Source organism: Rutidosis leptorrhynchoides, chromosome 3 (genome assembly GCF_046630445.1).
Source record: "Rutidosis leptorrhynchoides isolate AG116_Rl617_1_P2 chromosome 3, CSIRO_AGI_Rlap_v1, whole genome shotgun sequence".
NCBI classification, from domain to species: domain Eukaryota; kingdom Viridiplantae; phylum Streptophyta; class Magnoliopsida; order Asterales; family Asteraceae; genus Rutidosis; species Rutidosis leptorrhynchoides.
Genome location: NC_092335.1, coordinates 328,055,631 through 328,070,938, shown reverse-complemented (window position 1 = coordinate 328,070,938; position 15,308 = coordinate 328,055,631).

Here is a 15,308-nt window from a genome sequence, read left to right as displayed (position 1 = left end):
AGAGTCGGAATACATTACCGCCTCATTGGCAGCTCAGGAAGCTGCATGGATGAAGAAATTCATCGACGACTTAGGAGTAGTCCCTTCCATTCAGTACCCTCTTGAGATCTTTTGTGACAACGAGGGTGCGATTGCTCAAATCAAAGAACCTCGTGCTCACTAAAAGACCCGTCACATTGAGCGGAGATTCAACTACATAAGGGATGAAGTTGAAAAGGGAAAGATATGTATTCGCAAAGTTCACACAGATCTTAATATAGCGGATCCTCTAACGAAGCTCTTACATGGATCAAAACATACAGGACTTGTTTGTGCATTAGGGCTTCGATATTCTAGTGATTGGTCATGATCTGTTTTAAGTATTGTAACGGTTCGAAATTGTTCAAACTCATTAATATAATTATGGTATTAATTTATTTTGAGTCATGTTCCTATTTTGCATATTTTATCCATGAATAAGTAATTATTCTAAATTCCGTAGTCGATCACATTCGTGGGAACAAGTGTGAGGTTTAAACTATTATGAACTTGGATTGGTATACATTCACGGACTGAATGTGGGGCAAGGTTGCTACCAAGGTTCATAGATATTTGTGGGATGCAAATATTGGAAGACCCGCCCTCAAGATTTACTAAATGGAGCCTTTGTGGTTGATCTCATGTAATCTTGAGTAAAGGCAAATATCATTGTATTCTCTGACCTGAGATACATATTGGGTTCAGATATTTACCAAGTATTGTGCCTTGATTCTTTCCTTCGCTATTCTGAAATATGGTAGGTCATAAGGAAGAGCTCAGGTATAATGCAAGGTACATATTTAGGATGTATGTAGTCAAGATGGAATTTGTCCCTCTTATTCGTTGAGAGTCGGATGTCTAAGGCCTGAGAAAGTTAAATCTAGAAGAGAGTGATCACTCTGTGTCTCTTAGATTTAACATGACATCTAGGACGAAAGGAAATAATGAAAGATTCACCTATTCATATTCGAGATGGGAACTCGAAAGGGATGGTGTTATTGAATGGCACAAAGTCATAACATGTTGGGGGTGATAGACCGTTGTTAGGTGGTGTCCATCACTTGTATTAATTTCTTATGTTTATCGTGCAAGTGGGAGATTGAAGGTATTTCGTATGACCGAGAGACATATTAAATTAATGTGGCTAATGTGTTATGATCCAAGTCGGGTCATACCTAATAACAAACTTACCGACACCTTATAGGTATTTAATCTTAACGACTGGATCATTGATTAAATACGCGACACCTGAATTTTAAGGAAAATGTTTCTTAAATAATATTACTTGATATGTTTATATAAGTTATGGAATAACTTATGTAGCAAGGATTTAATAATTTATAGGTTAAATAATTCATTAAGTTATGTTACATTTTATAAAATTGGTTTTACAAAATATACATAACAAATAATATACAAGTTTATAAAATGTGTTTTATAAAATCATGTTTTATAAAAAAAAAACTGATTTTATAAATTCAGTTTTATATTCCACAAGTATATTATATGTGTTTAAATGGTAGTGGCATGGGGAGTTTAAGAGCATGCACAAGATTCTTCATTGAATGTGCAATACTTTCCCATGTCTCTATAAGCATGCACCTTGACCAAATGCCATAGCACACATGAAAAGATATCAAGTTTTAGAGCAAAAAAAAAAAACTGCTTCTGCAGCTGTTTGAGCCGTAGGCTTTGAGGGCAAAAAGGAAGATCATTTTCTTCTTTGCAAGCTAGTTTTTCAAGTGCCAATTAATCCTAACATAAGTACTAGGTGTTGGTATCAAGTTTGGGGTATAATCTCTTGAGGTTTCATGCTTTTGAGGCTTGCATTCTCATCATCTCTTCAACCTACTGCTGTCCAGAAATTGGGTGTAAGAGCAAAGGGTTTTGAGCTTGTTCATAGGTGATTAAGGGTCTTAATTCCTAACAAGTTTAAGGGTGGTGTTGGTACACAATAGCTTGAGGTTCTATCACCTTCTTGTTCTTCAATATCACCCTCAATTAACTTGAGGAGGTAATATATATCTTCTCATCTTGTTTTTATATGTAAGCATGATTCATGACTTGATATTAATATGGAATTTAACTTAATGATTAAACAAATTAACATGAACTTATATTCATGCTTCCGCTTTCTTTAAATCATAAAAATGGTTTTATGAACATGTATATTTTAAGAACATGTTGTTTATTAAAGTTGTTAAATTCCATCAGTAATATCCACAAATTCAACTAGTTTTGCCTTTTCTTTAGGCGATAGATTGGATACTAACCGGTTACATAACTTAAAGTTCCCCTTGGTTCTAGCATCACGAATTCGTTTAATAAGTTTCTTCGTTGAACTATTAATAACGGGGTCATTTAATTTTGTATCAACAATGGGGTTCTTTGTTATCAAGTTATCATTATGTGTTACTTCATCTTCCCCACACTTAGGAGTTTTATTATTGTTAAGTACTACCGTTGGAGTTGGTAAAACAATATGGTTCTTATCAATCATTTTTGTTGGTTCAACGATTTTGGTTAGTGGAGATTTAGACTTTTGACTCACAAAGGTGATCGATTTTTCATCATTACTAAGTGTCATTCTACTCTCTCTTACATCAAATAATGCCCCGGTGGACGCTAAGAATGGTCGACCTAAAATTAGAGGAATGTTTGGGTCCTCTTCTATGTCAATGATAATAAATTCGACTAAAAAGTTTAAATTACCCACTTGAATGGGTAGGTTGTCAGCAATTCCAACTAGGTGCCTAATGGTTTGATCAAAGAGTCTAACACTCATGTTCGTTGGATTTAAATCATCTACTCCTAATTTCTTATATAATGAAAGAGGCATAACACTCACACTCGTACCTAAATCTGCTAGTGCATCATACATGACACAATAGTAGACAAGGAACAATAAATTCACCCGGATCACCCAACCTTGGTGGAAGTTTTGGTGGAACTGTCTTTACTGGGTTTATCTTTACGGTTTTTGTTTCTTGTACTTTCTTATTCTTCTTCTTCTTCTTTCCAAAGGTATCACAAACTTTATTACCTATCACTTGCTCATACTCAACTCCTTTTCTTAAAAACGGGATGGGTGGTCTGTATAGTGCCACCACTGGCTTTATAAACTCGGGTGGTGGTGGTGTTGTAACTTCTTCATTGTTACTCACATTAAAAACCTTCCCATCTTCTGATGCTGGTTTTTCAGAATTTTTTGACACCATATTAACATTCTCATTCCGAGGATTTACTTCAGTATTACTCGGTAGCTTTCCTTATTCCCTCTCACTCATCATGCTAGCAAGAGTACCTACGTGTTTTTCTAGATTCAGAATGGAAGCTTGTTGAGTTCTTAATGACTGATCAAACCTCTCATTCGTTTGGGTTTGAGATGTAATAAATTGTGTTTGAGATTCCATTAGCTTTGCCATCATTTCTTCCAGATTTGGCTTTTTCTCTTCGGTTTGTTGTGGTGGTTTATACAAGCTAGGTCTTTGTTAATTGAAAGTGTTGTTTTGAGTTGGTTGGTTATTCAGACCTTTTTGGTTGTACGAGTTATTGTTGGGTCCATTTGGATAGTAAAAAATGTTTTGATTTTGATTGAAGTTTGGCCTTGGCGGTTGATAATTATTTTGATAATTATTTCCCGGCCTTTGGTTCATGTAGGAAACATTCTCTCGTTGTTCCATGGTTTGCTCAATGTGACAATCTTTCATTAAGTGTGGTCCACCGCATTGCTCACAACTGATTCTTATTGTGCGAATATCTTTAGTCATCTTTTCCATTCTTCTTTCAAAAGCATCTATTTTTGCGGAAACGGAATCAAAGTCATGGCTAGAATCGGCTCTAGCCACTTTAGATGAATGAAAGATATCTTTTTCCTGATGCCACTCATGCGAGTGAGAGGCTGTGTTATCAATAATTTTGTAAGCTTCAGTTGCGGTTTTCTTCATAATGGAACCACCAGCTGCTATGTCGATGTCTTTTCGTGTAGTAATGTCGCATCCTTGGTAGAATATTTGTACTATTTGATAAGTTTCTAAACCATGTTGAGGATATCCTCTCAACAACTTTCCAAATCTTTTCCACTCCTCATATAGAGTTTCATTTGGCTTTTGCGTGAACGTAACAATTTCTCCTTGAAGTCTCACAGCTTTAGATGCCGGAAAGAATCTTTTAAGAAATTTCTCAACTAAAACATCTCATGTGTCAATCGCCCCTTCAGGTAACGATTCTAACCAATCTTTGACTTCTCCCTTTAAAGTCCAGGGAAATAACATGAGATAGATCTGTTCATCCTCTACTTCTCTTATTTTGAATAGAGTACAAATCCTATTAAAGGTTCGAAGATGTTCGTTTGGATCTTCCTTCGGCGCACTACTAAATTGGCATTGATTAGTTACCATTTGTAGGATTTGTCCTTTGATTTCATAATCTGGCGCATTAATATCTGGCTTAATAATGGCGTGTCCTTGGCCCGTGTGTGTGGCTCTCATTCGATCTTCCATACTTAGAGGTTCCGTTACTTCCATAATTGAATTTGTTGAATACGATTCACTAGAGGATTCTGATTTAACGGTTTGTGGTTCGGAAGGAATAATTAGTGGTTCAGGATCTTGGAATTGTCCTTGAATATCCTCCGGGTTCTCGATAGTGAAATCGGGTTCAAAAAATAGATTATCGGAAATTTGAATTGGAGTACTTGTGCGACTAGATGATAATTCTAAAGAAAAATCAACAGCAGCAATATTAGCTAGATGTCTTGATCGAGTTACAGGTGGTGAACGTATTAAAGGTGGTGAACGTTTTGCTCGATGCATTCACTGAATATCCTATTAGTTATAAAGATAAAAAATATATAAGTTATCAAATTAATAGACTTTTCTAATTTTGCCCACGTTTCGAATAGGCAATAGATGCAGCAGGTAGCCAGGAACCTTTAAATCGGAAGCCCACAACTCGCCACTAACAAATCCAACTATTACTACAAACCAGAAAATTTTGGATGTCTATCAATTTAACCGCTTAAAATAATGTTTCGTCGAAGTTTAAAGAAGGCAAAGAAAATTCTATGTCCTAAAAAGTAGAGCGTCGAGAAATAAGAAAGAAAAAGAGTGCGTCGTAAAATGTTGAAAAATAAAAGGTCGAAAAATAAAAATAAGAAAGAAAAACGTCGAAACTTAAAAGTTTAAAAACTAAAAATTAAAAGTTGCGCCTAAAGGTATTAAGTTTAAAAGGAATTCTATATCCAAAACGGCAATAACTTAAAAGGCACTAAAATTTATTTAAAATAAAAGCGATAAGCGACGTCGTAAAATACTAAAGCGCCTAAATCTTAATCTAAAGAAAAAGCACTTAATGGATTTTACGGCAAAGCCTAAAAATCTAGGAATATAAAATAACTACGGCAAAAACTAAGTTTAAAACTAATTACGAATGATAAAAATACAAATTACGAATTAAACGTTAAAAATATACAATTTATAAAAAGAGACAAAAAATGACAAAGTTACTTATTTTTATAAAAATATTATTTTTATATTATTATTTTATAAAAGTATTAATTTATAAATTAATAAAACTAATTAGAACATAAAAATACAATTTAATTAAAAACTAAAACTAATTATTATTAAATTAAACCCTAATTCTAATTAATTAATAATAATAATTATTAAACTGAACCCTAGTTCTGTCGGCTAAGGTACCAGACCTGTCACTTCAACTCATGCGATCGCATGAGTTTGAAGTTATAATACCATGCGGTCGCATGGAGCAGAATTCCGGATCTGATTGTTGGGCTGCTACAGTACCGCACCCGAATTCTTTTACTTTTTTTTTTACTTTATATAAAATATTATGTAATTAAACTAAAAAAAAATATTACTTATTAGTTTTAAACTCTAAAATATAAACTCTTTTTTTTTTGTTTTTATATTTTTAACACTTATCACTAAAACAAACTATTTTTACAAAATAAGAATATTATATTTTTATAAAAATATCTTAAAAACTAAATTTTTTTTTATATAGCGTTTCGCTTTCGTGTTCCCCGGCAGCGGCGCCAAAAACTTGATGTTATGCGAGGTGTATACGAAATACTATTATTGTTTATTACGAAATATGATACAAGTTTTATTTAATTATTTACGGATGGGATATACCTCAACCTTGCTGCAACACTTATAGGCAGTGTATCTAATTGTAGAGTAGTGTAGTTTTTAGTAAGTCTGGTTCGTTTCACAGGGAGACGGCTTATTGCGTACACTATATTTTTAAACAATTATATTTGTGTGTGTGTATATATATATATATATATATATATATATATATATATATATATATATATATATATATATATATTAGTAATATAGTAGTATTATTATAATTATAAAAGGGGGTTTTTGCCGTTTAATGACTGGTTTATCGATTGTAAATAAAGGGTAAAGATAAATGACGATAATTAAAATGTGTAAAATAAATAACAATGACGAAATATAAAATTGCGAATAATAAAATGACAGTAATTAAAAGTACGATGAGAAATACAATAAAAGAATTATGCTTATTTAAACTTTCGTAATCATGATGTTTGACGTTTTGATTTTAATTAATTGTTACCCGGGTTAATTGTCCTTTGTCCTGGTTTATTTGATACCTATCTAGTTTTTGTCCATAATAGTCCATCGGTCATAATTATAAAATGCTCGTCAAATTAACCTTATTTCCAAAGTCAAATATTCCAACTAATTAGGGACTTGAACTGTAACAAGGTCTTAATACTTTGTTAATAATTACACCAGGTTATCGACTGCGTGTAATTCAAGGTTTTAATACTTTGTTAACAATTACACCAATTACCCTTATATGTAATCCACCCCTGTTTTAATTAGTCCATGATACATTAATTTATTCACTTGGCCATAATGAATAATAAATTACCCAATCCAATTGATTAAATTAAATTATTGTAACAGATGTCGTATAAACGTCACTAAATAGGACATTCATAATCATTTAATAATTATTAGATTAACTAATTTGAAGATAGGTTCGACAGATTCCAACGAGTTGTCATTCGTTATTAGACAATACCCCCCATCTATTAATAGTCCATAGTCCAATGTTTACAAGTGTCGATCTTTTGTCCAAACCCAAATTATGGTACAAAATCCAATAACTCAATCTTAATTTTTAGTCCAACATCACGATTACTTCGGCTCAAATAAGCATAATAATAACTTAGTTACAAGACATTAATTTAAAAAGGAAGAACATAGCTTACAGTGATTATTTATCGCGTAGCGTTACTCGGATAGAGTTCCGACTTTAAAACCCGTAAAACATTTCTTACAATAACCCAATTATTATTAAACTTAAATTAAAATTAAAATTAAAATTATAAATATATATTACATATAGAGAGAAAGAAAGAGTGTGACGGTGTGAGTTTATTCGTCGAGCAGAAGCCTGATATTTAAATGCATATTTCCTGATTCTGATGCCCATGCGAGTGCATGGGGTTTTAGTGCAAATCTCATGCACTCGCATGGGCTCATGCACTCGCATGGGTTTTATGCCTATTTCCCATGCGATCGCATAGCCGTCGGATCCAGCTCACATTGAGTTTTAAACGTGGGCGGCTCTTGATTTATTTATTATATAATATAATATATATAATTATATATATATTATATTATATTCTTGTGCATAGTTGACTTTTAATTTTAGCTCCGTTGACTCGCGCGTTGATGCTTGGTTTATGTCGCGGCTTCGGATTTTCGAACGCCTTTTCGTACGCTTAGATATCTTGTACTTTGCGTTCCGCGACTTGTACTCTTGTAATTTTTAGATGTTTCTCATCAATAAATTGAACCACTTAGATTGTAACTTGTACGTTTTAGCTTTTTGGTCATTTGCGTCTTTAAATTGTCGTTTTCTTCTTTTGTCTTCGCACTTATTTATTTAAACGAATATTACATAAAAATAGAACAATTGCAACTAATAGCTTTACATATTGGGATGATATTGTGCCTAAATATATGTTCATTTGGAGCACTATCAATAATAAATCTGCTTATGTTTTATTTGATTCGGGTACGGATAGAAGCTATATGAGTAAAGATTTTTTTGCTAAATTAAGTTGTCCATTGACGCCTTTGGATAATAAATTTTTACTCGAATTAGCAAACGGTAAAATAATTACAGCAGAAAACATATGTCGGAATCGAGAAATTAAGCTGGTTAGTGAAACATTTAAGATTGATTTAATACCAGTAGAGTTAGAAAGTTTTGATGTGATAATTGGCATGGACTGGTTGAAAAAAGAGAGAGCAGAGATCGTATGTTACAAAAATACAATTCTCATTGTACGGGAAAAAGGAAAACCCTTAATGGTGTACGGAGAAAAGAGCAACGCGAAGCTAAATCTTATTAGTAATTTGAAGGCGCGAAAGCTAATAAGAAAAGGTTGCTATGCTGTTTTAGCACATGTCGAGAAAGTACAAATCGAAGAAAAGAACATCAATGATGTTCCCGTCGCAAAAGAATTTCCCGATGTATTTCCGAAAGAATTACCGGGACTACCTCCACATTGATCCGTTGAATTTCAAATAGATCTTGTACAAGGAGCTGCACCAATAGCTCGTACTCCATACAGACTCGCACCCAGCGAAATGAAAGAATTACAAAGTCAGTTACAGGAACTTTTAGAGCATGGTTTCATTCGACTAAGTACATCACCATGTGGAGCTTCTGTTCTATTTGTCAAGAGAAAGATGGTACATTCAGGTTGTGTATCGACTACCGAGAGTTGAACAAACTTACCATCAAGAACCGTTACCCATTACCGAGAATCGATGACTTATTTAATCAACTACAAGGCTCGTCAGTTTATTTGAAGGTCGATTTACGTTCTGGATATCACCAAATGCGGGTGAAGGAGGATGACATTTCGAAGACTGCTTTTAGGATGCGTTACAGTCATTACGAGTTTATGGTTATGCAGTTTAGATTTACTAACGCAGCAGCTATGTTCATGGATCTCATGAACTGAGTGTGTGGGCCATATCTTGACAAGTTTGTCATTGGTTTCATCGATGACATACTTATTTACTCGAAGAATGATCAAGAGCACGAAGAACATTTGAGAAAAGTGCTAGAGTTGCTGAGAAAAGAAAAACTGTACGCTAAGTTTTCAAAGTGTGCATTTTGGTTGGAAGAAGTTCAATTCCTCAGTCACATAGTGAACAAAGAAGGTATTCAGGTGGATCCAGCAAAGATTGAAACAGTTGAAAAGTGGGAAACCCCAAAAACTCCGAAGCATATACGCCAATTTTTAGGACTGGCTGGTTACTACAGAAGGTTCATCTAAGATTTTTCCAAAATAGTAAAACCCTTGACTGCATTAACGCATAAAGGGAAGAAATTTGAATGGAAGGATGAGCAGGAGAAAGTGTTTCAATTGTTGAATAAAAAGTTAACTACGGCACCTATATTGTCATTGCCTGAAGGGAATGATGATTTTGTGATATATTGTGATGCCTCAAAGCAAGGCCTCGATTGTGTATTAATGCAAAGAACGAAGGTAATTGCTTATGCGTCTAGACAATTGAAGATTCACGAGCAAAATTATATGACTCACGATTTGGAATTGGGCGCTGTTGTTTTTGCATTAAAGACTTGGAGGCACTACTTATATGGGGTCAAAAGTATTATATATACCGAACACAAAAGTCTCCAACACATATTTAATCAGAAACAACTGAACATGAGGCAGCGTAGGTGGATTGAAGTGTTGAATGATTACGACTTTGAGATTTGTTACCACTCGGGGAAGGCAAATGTGGTAGCCGACGCTTTGAGTAGAAAGGACAGAGAACCTATACGGGTAAAAGCTATGAATATAATTATTCGTACTAACCTTACTACTCAAATAAAGGAGGCGCAACAGAGAGTTGTAAAAGAAGAAAAGTTGAAGAATGAAATACCCAAAGGATCGGAGAAACATCTTAATATTCGGGAAGACGGAACCCGGTATAGGGCTGAAAGAATTTGGGTACCAAAGTTTGGAGATGTTAGAGAAAAGGTACTTAAGGAATCACATAAAACCAGATATTCAATACATCCCGAAGCGGGGAAGATGTACAAAGATCTCAAGAAACACTTTTGGTGGCCGGGTATGAAAGCCGATATTTCTAAATACGTAGGAGAATGTTTGACGTGTTTTAAGGTCAAAGCTGAACATCAGAAACCATCAGGTCTACTTCAACAACCTGAAATCCCGAAATAGAAATGGGAAAACATTACCATGGATTTCATTACTAAATTTCCAAGGACTGCAAGTGGTTATGATACAATTTGGGTAATCATCGATCGTCTTACCAAGTCAGCACACTTTCTTCCAATGAGAGAAGATGATAAAATGGAGAAGTTGGCACGATTATACTTGAAGGAAGTTGTCTCCAGACATGGAATACCAGTCTCTATTATCTCAGATAGGGATGGCAGATTTGTTTCAAGATTTTGGCAGACATTGCAACAAGCATTGGGGACTCGTCTAGACATGAGTACTGCTTATCATCTACAAACTGATGGGCAAAGTGAAAGGATGATACAGACCCTTGAAGACATGCTACGAGCATGTGTTATCGATTTCAGAAATAGTTGGGATCGACACCTACTGAGACGACCCGTCCTAATCCATAAGAACGAATACAATAACATATGATTACATCGCGAGGTATTTGACCTCTATATGATACATTTTACAAACATTGCATTCGTTTTAAAAGACAATTTTTCATTACATCGAAAGTTGACAGGCATGCATACCATTTCGTAATATCCATCTATAAATGATCTAATCTGTCATTTACTCAATCACAATCTTTACTGAACTCAACGACTTGAATGCAACGTCTTTTCAAATATGCCATGAATGATTCCAAGTAATATCTTTAAAATGAGCTAACGCACAGCGGAAAATTTCTTTAACACCTGAGAATAAACATGCTTTAAAGTGTCAACCAAAAGGTTGGTGAGTTCATTAGTTTATCATAAACGATCATTTTCATCATTTTAATAGACCACAAAAATTTCATTTCCAGTTCTCATAAATATACGTCCCATGCATAGAGAGAAAAATAATCATTCATATGGTGAACACCTGGTAACCGACATTAACTAGATACATATAAGAATATCCCCTATCATTTCGGGATCCTCCTTCGGACATGATATAAATTTCGAAGTACTAAAGCATCCGGTACTTTGGATGGGGTTTGTTAGGCCCAATAGATCTATCTTTAGGATTCGCGTCAATTAGGGTGTCTGTTCCCTAATTCTTAGATTACCAGACTTTAATAAAAAGGGGCATATTCGATTTCGATAATTCAACCATAGAATGTAGTTTCAATTACTTGTGTCTATTTCGTTAAACATTTATAAAAGCGCATGTATTCTCAGTCCCAAAAATATAAAGGGTAAAAAGGCAAATGAAACTCACCATACTGTATTTTGTAGTAAAAATACATATAACATCATTGAACAAGTGTAAGGTTGGCCTTGGATTCACGAACCTAATTTATTTATAAATATTTATGTATTTGTCAATATTTGTCTAATACATTAAGTTAAGTCATAGTGTACCACAATCCTAATGCTCGAGTCTAATATGTCAAAGTCAACAAAAGTCAATTTGACTCAAAAAAAAGATTTCCAAAGTTTATACATGATTATTATATCGTCGTTTAAATATTTAAAAGATTTGTTAAAGTATATAATATAATTTATTTATTAATAAGTAAAACTTTATTTAAAATATACATTTGTATATCTTAAGTAATAAATTTATAAAGTTTCATTATGATAGGTTTTATTAATGTAATTATATATATTGTATATTTATTTGATAAAATAACATTGATAATAATAATAAATAAAAGTTGTATTTATTTTGTAATAATAATTATTATTATTCTATTAATCAAGATATCAATATTTTTATTTACAAAAAGAGTTATTATGATAAAACAACAATTCTAATTATGATAACATTAATATTTACAATACTTTTAATATTAACTTTAAAATAATAATTTTATTTAAAATTGATAATAATAATGATATTTTATAATAACACAGATTTTTCTATCATAAACGATATTTTTAGTAAAAGCATTAATAATACTTTTAATAATAATAAAATTGATAAAAATACTAAAAATGATAATTTTATCGAAATTATTATCTTACAATATTTTAATTTCATCATGATACTCATACTCATTATTTTCTAATAAATTCGTTTAATAGTTTTTAATCGTCTTTTACATCGTCTTTGTATTAATGATAATAATAGTAATTATAGTAATCAAGTGTTACTAATATTAGGTTTTAACCATAATAATACTAATGATAATATTAATAATAATTATAACGATAGTAATAATAATAGCAATTTTTAATGAGAATAATAATAATATCAATAATGGTAATAATAATAATCATAATAATAATAATTTGATAAAAACTATAACGACGATAATAACGACGATAATAATAATCATTTTTAATAATAACATCAAAAATTCAATTGACTATAGTTTCTAATCCGCTCGTCGAAAACATTCGACATCTAAAGGAAAAGTTCTTAATTTTTCGCTAACTTTCCAACGATATACATATCTTATACCTTAGCTCGTCCCTAGTATAACAACCTTTAAGATTCAACATAACCTAACTAAGGGCAATATCAAAAGTACTAGCATGCATAATCCTAAATACTCGAGCACTAGTCAGGGATACACTATTAATAAATAAAAGTTAAGTTTTGAGTGCTCACGTATCAATATTGAGGTTCAATATTGCAGGAAAGGTACGCAAACGCAACGGAGATGATAAACACTAGATTGACCTCACGAGCATACCCTCGAACATTACCCATCACCTTCATAGCTATAACCCATAATTTCCTTAGCTCTATCCCACTCATAAAACCCGTTTTGAAAACACTTAGACAGCACTCCGTCGTAATATTTTATGTATACTACTAATAATAATAACTCCTAATAATAATATGATTAATAATAATAATAATAATAATAATAATAATAATAATAATAATAATAATATAAATAATAATAAAACAGATGGAGTACTCGTGTATGTGTGTGTTAGTGTTTGATGAAAAAAAATATATTAGACAACAGATTACGTTGGCTTTATAGCCATTTTCTGATTTTGACTATTCTACGACTCGTGCTCTGAACACATTATAATCTTCGTAACTCGCGAGGATTAAATAAATCCAGCTGTCCCATTATTTAAGGCTGCCGACAGCCAATTCTCTTCATTACGTATGACATATTGAAGTTTATTTATAATTTATTTAATATATATTATATTTAATCTTTAGGATTAATTAAATATTATATTATATTTACGTTCATGCTAAAAATATAATTTTTACAAAAATGACACGGTCGTGGTCTCGCGACTAATGTACCACTTTCGGTTTTTCAGACGCACTTTCGTACGTTTAGAAAACTAGCCTTTTACGTTACGCGACGTGTACCTTTATCAAAAATTTGACTTACTCATCAATAAATTACCTTATAAAAATGTAACTTATAAAATTGAGCGTTGTGGTCATTTACTTTTATAAATCAGTGACTCGTTGTTTATCAAAATATTTTATTTTAAATTAAACGTTTTGTGACATGTACTTTTATTATTAACTAGACTTAAATTAATTAAAAACTAACCCACTCAAAGTGTAACTTAATCTTTTGAGTGTTTTGGTCATTTCCTTTTATAAATCGACATCTCGTTATATAACAAAATATATATTTAATCTTATTAGTTTGAATCAAAACGTTTTATGACTAAAATAAAATATATGTACATTTAAAATTTATAAATTTATACATAATACCTATGTTTGAAATATTTATCTAATAATATAATATTTCACTTTTCAAAATTAATTATATTTCAAAGACCAATATATATATATATATATATATATATAACATTAAAGTCGTGTGAATACTAGATATTATTATATCACCTAACGCTTATGCTCAAAAACTTAATCTGATATAACTTATTTATGCGCCAACATTTACTTTAATTTCTCAAACACTCTAGTTAATATATCTAATTATAAATCGAATCAATGAACAAGGGTTACTATCTTTTACCTAACTAATATATCTAATATACATAAACACGTTCTATATACGTTGCAAGTTATCAACCAAGTGTTATGAAATTCAATCCTCCACTAACTTTTGTCTAACTCCCAATAAGTGACACTTTGTTCTTACTTGTAAATCACTTTATCATTTATTCCGAATACAGTTAAAAGTAAGGGTTTCCTAATTCAAAGTGGACCTCATAAAAGAGACTCATAATCATAGTTCAATGTATTCGATAATTCAATCATTTGATATTATCTTTTAATCTCATCGATAAACTTACATCGAACAAATACGTTCATGTAAATTATTATCTATTCAATACCTTGATAGCATTTCCAATTTCATAAAATAGATCTCATAGCTTATGTTCATATCAACTAATCCATTCAATGTTTTATAATATATATCAATCTAATAAGCACACATGTATATATACATATATATTTATTTACACGTAATTGTTCGTGAATCGCTTGGCATGGTCAAAGGGTATTTAATTAAATGAATATAATTTCAAAACTTTCGAGACTTAATCATTACAGATTTGCTTATCGTGTCGGATATATATAAAGGTTAAAGTTTAAATTTGTTCGGAAATCTCCGGGTCATCACAGTACCTACCCGTTAAAAGAAATTTCGTCCCGAAATTTGATAGAGGTCGTCATAGCTAACAGTAAGAGTGTTTTCATGACGTATATGAACTGATAATTAGGATTTTATCATCATTGATTAATATAGATAAAATGATTTGTTTTGTGAAGAGCACGAATGAAGCTATCACTTAAGAGTGAAAATGAATAAAAGTAAGTTTGACTTAACCGGTGTTGTAGTCAAGATTGATTTCCGGAATTTAAGGAATTTAGAAGAAATCTTCATATTAAGATTTGATTCTTCGGTAATTAAGGAGATTCAGATCTTCTTTGATTAAAAGCGATAATCTGCTTCGATTGCTCTGTCAAAAATTTTTCCTATAAATCCACCCTCTCCATTTCCTTACAACTCACACCTTCTGTTCTTTCTTCCTTAATTCCTAATTTAAAGTATTCGTTAATATGCTCCATCCCATCCTGATCCTTGATATCCTCTTAACTT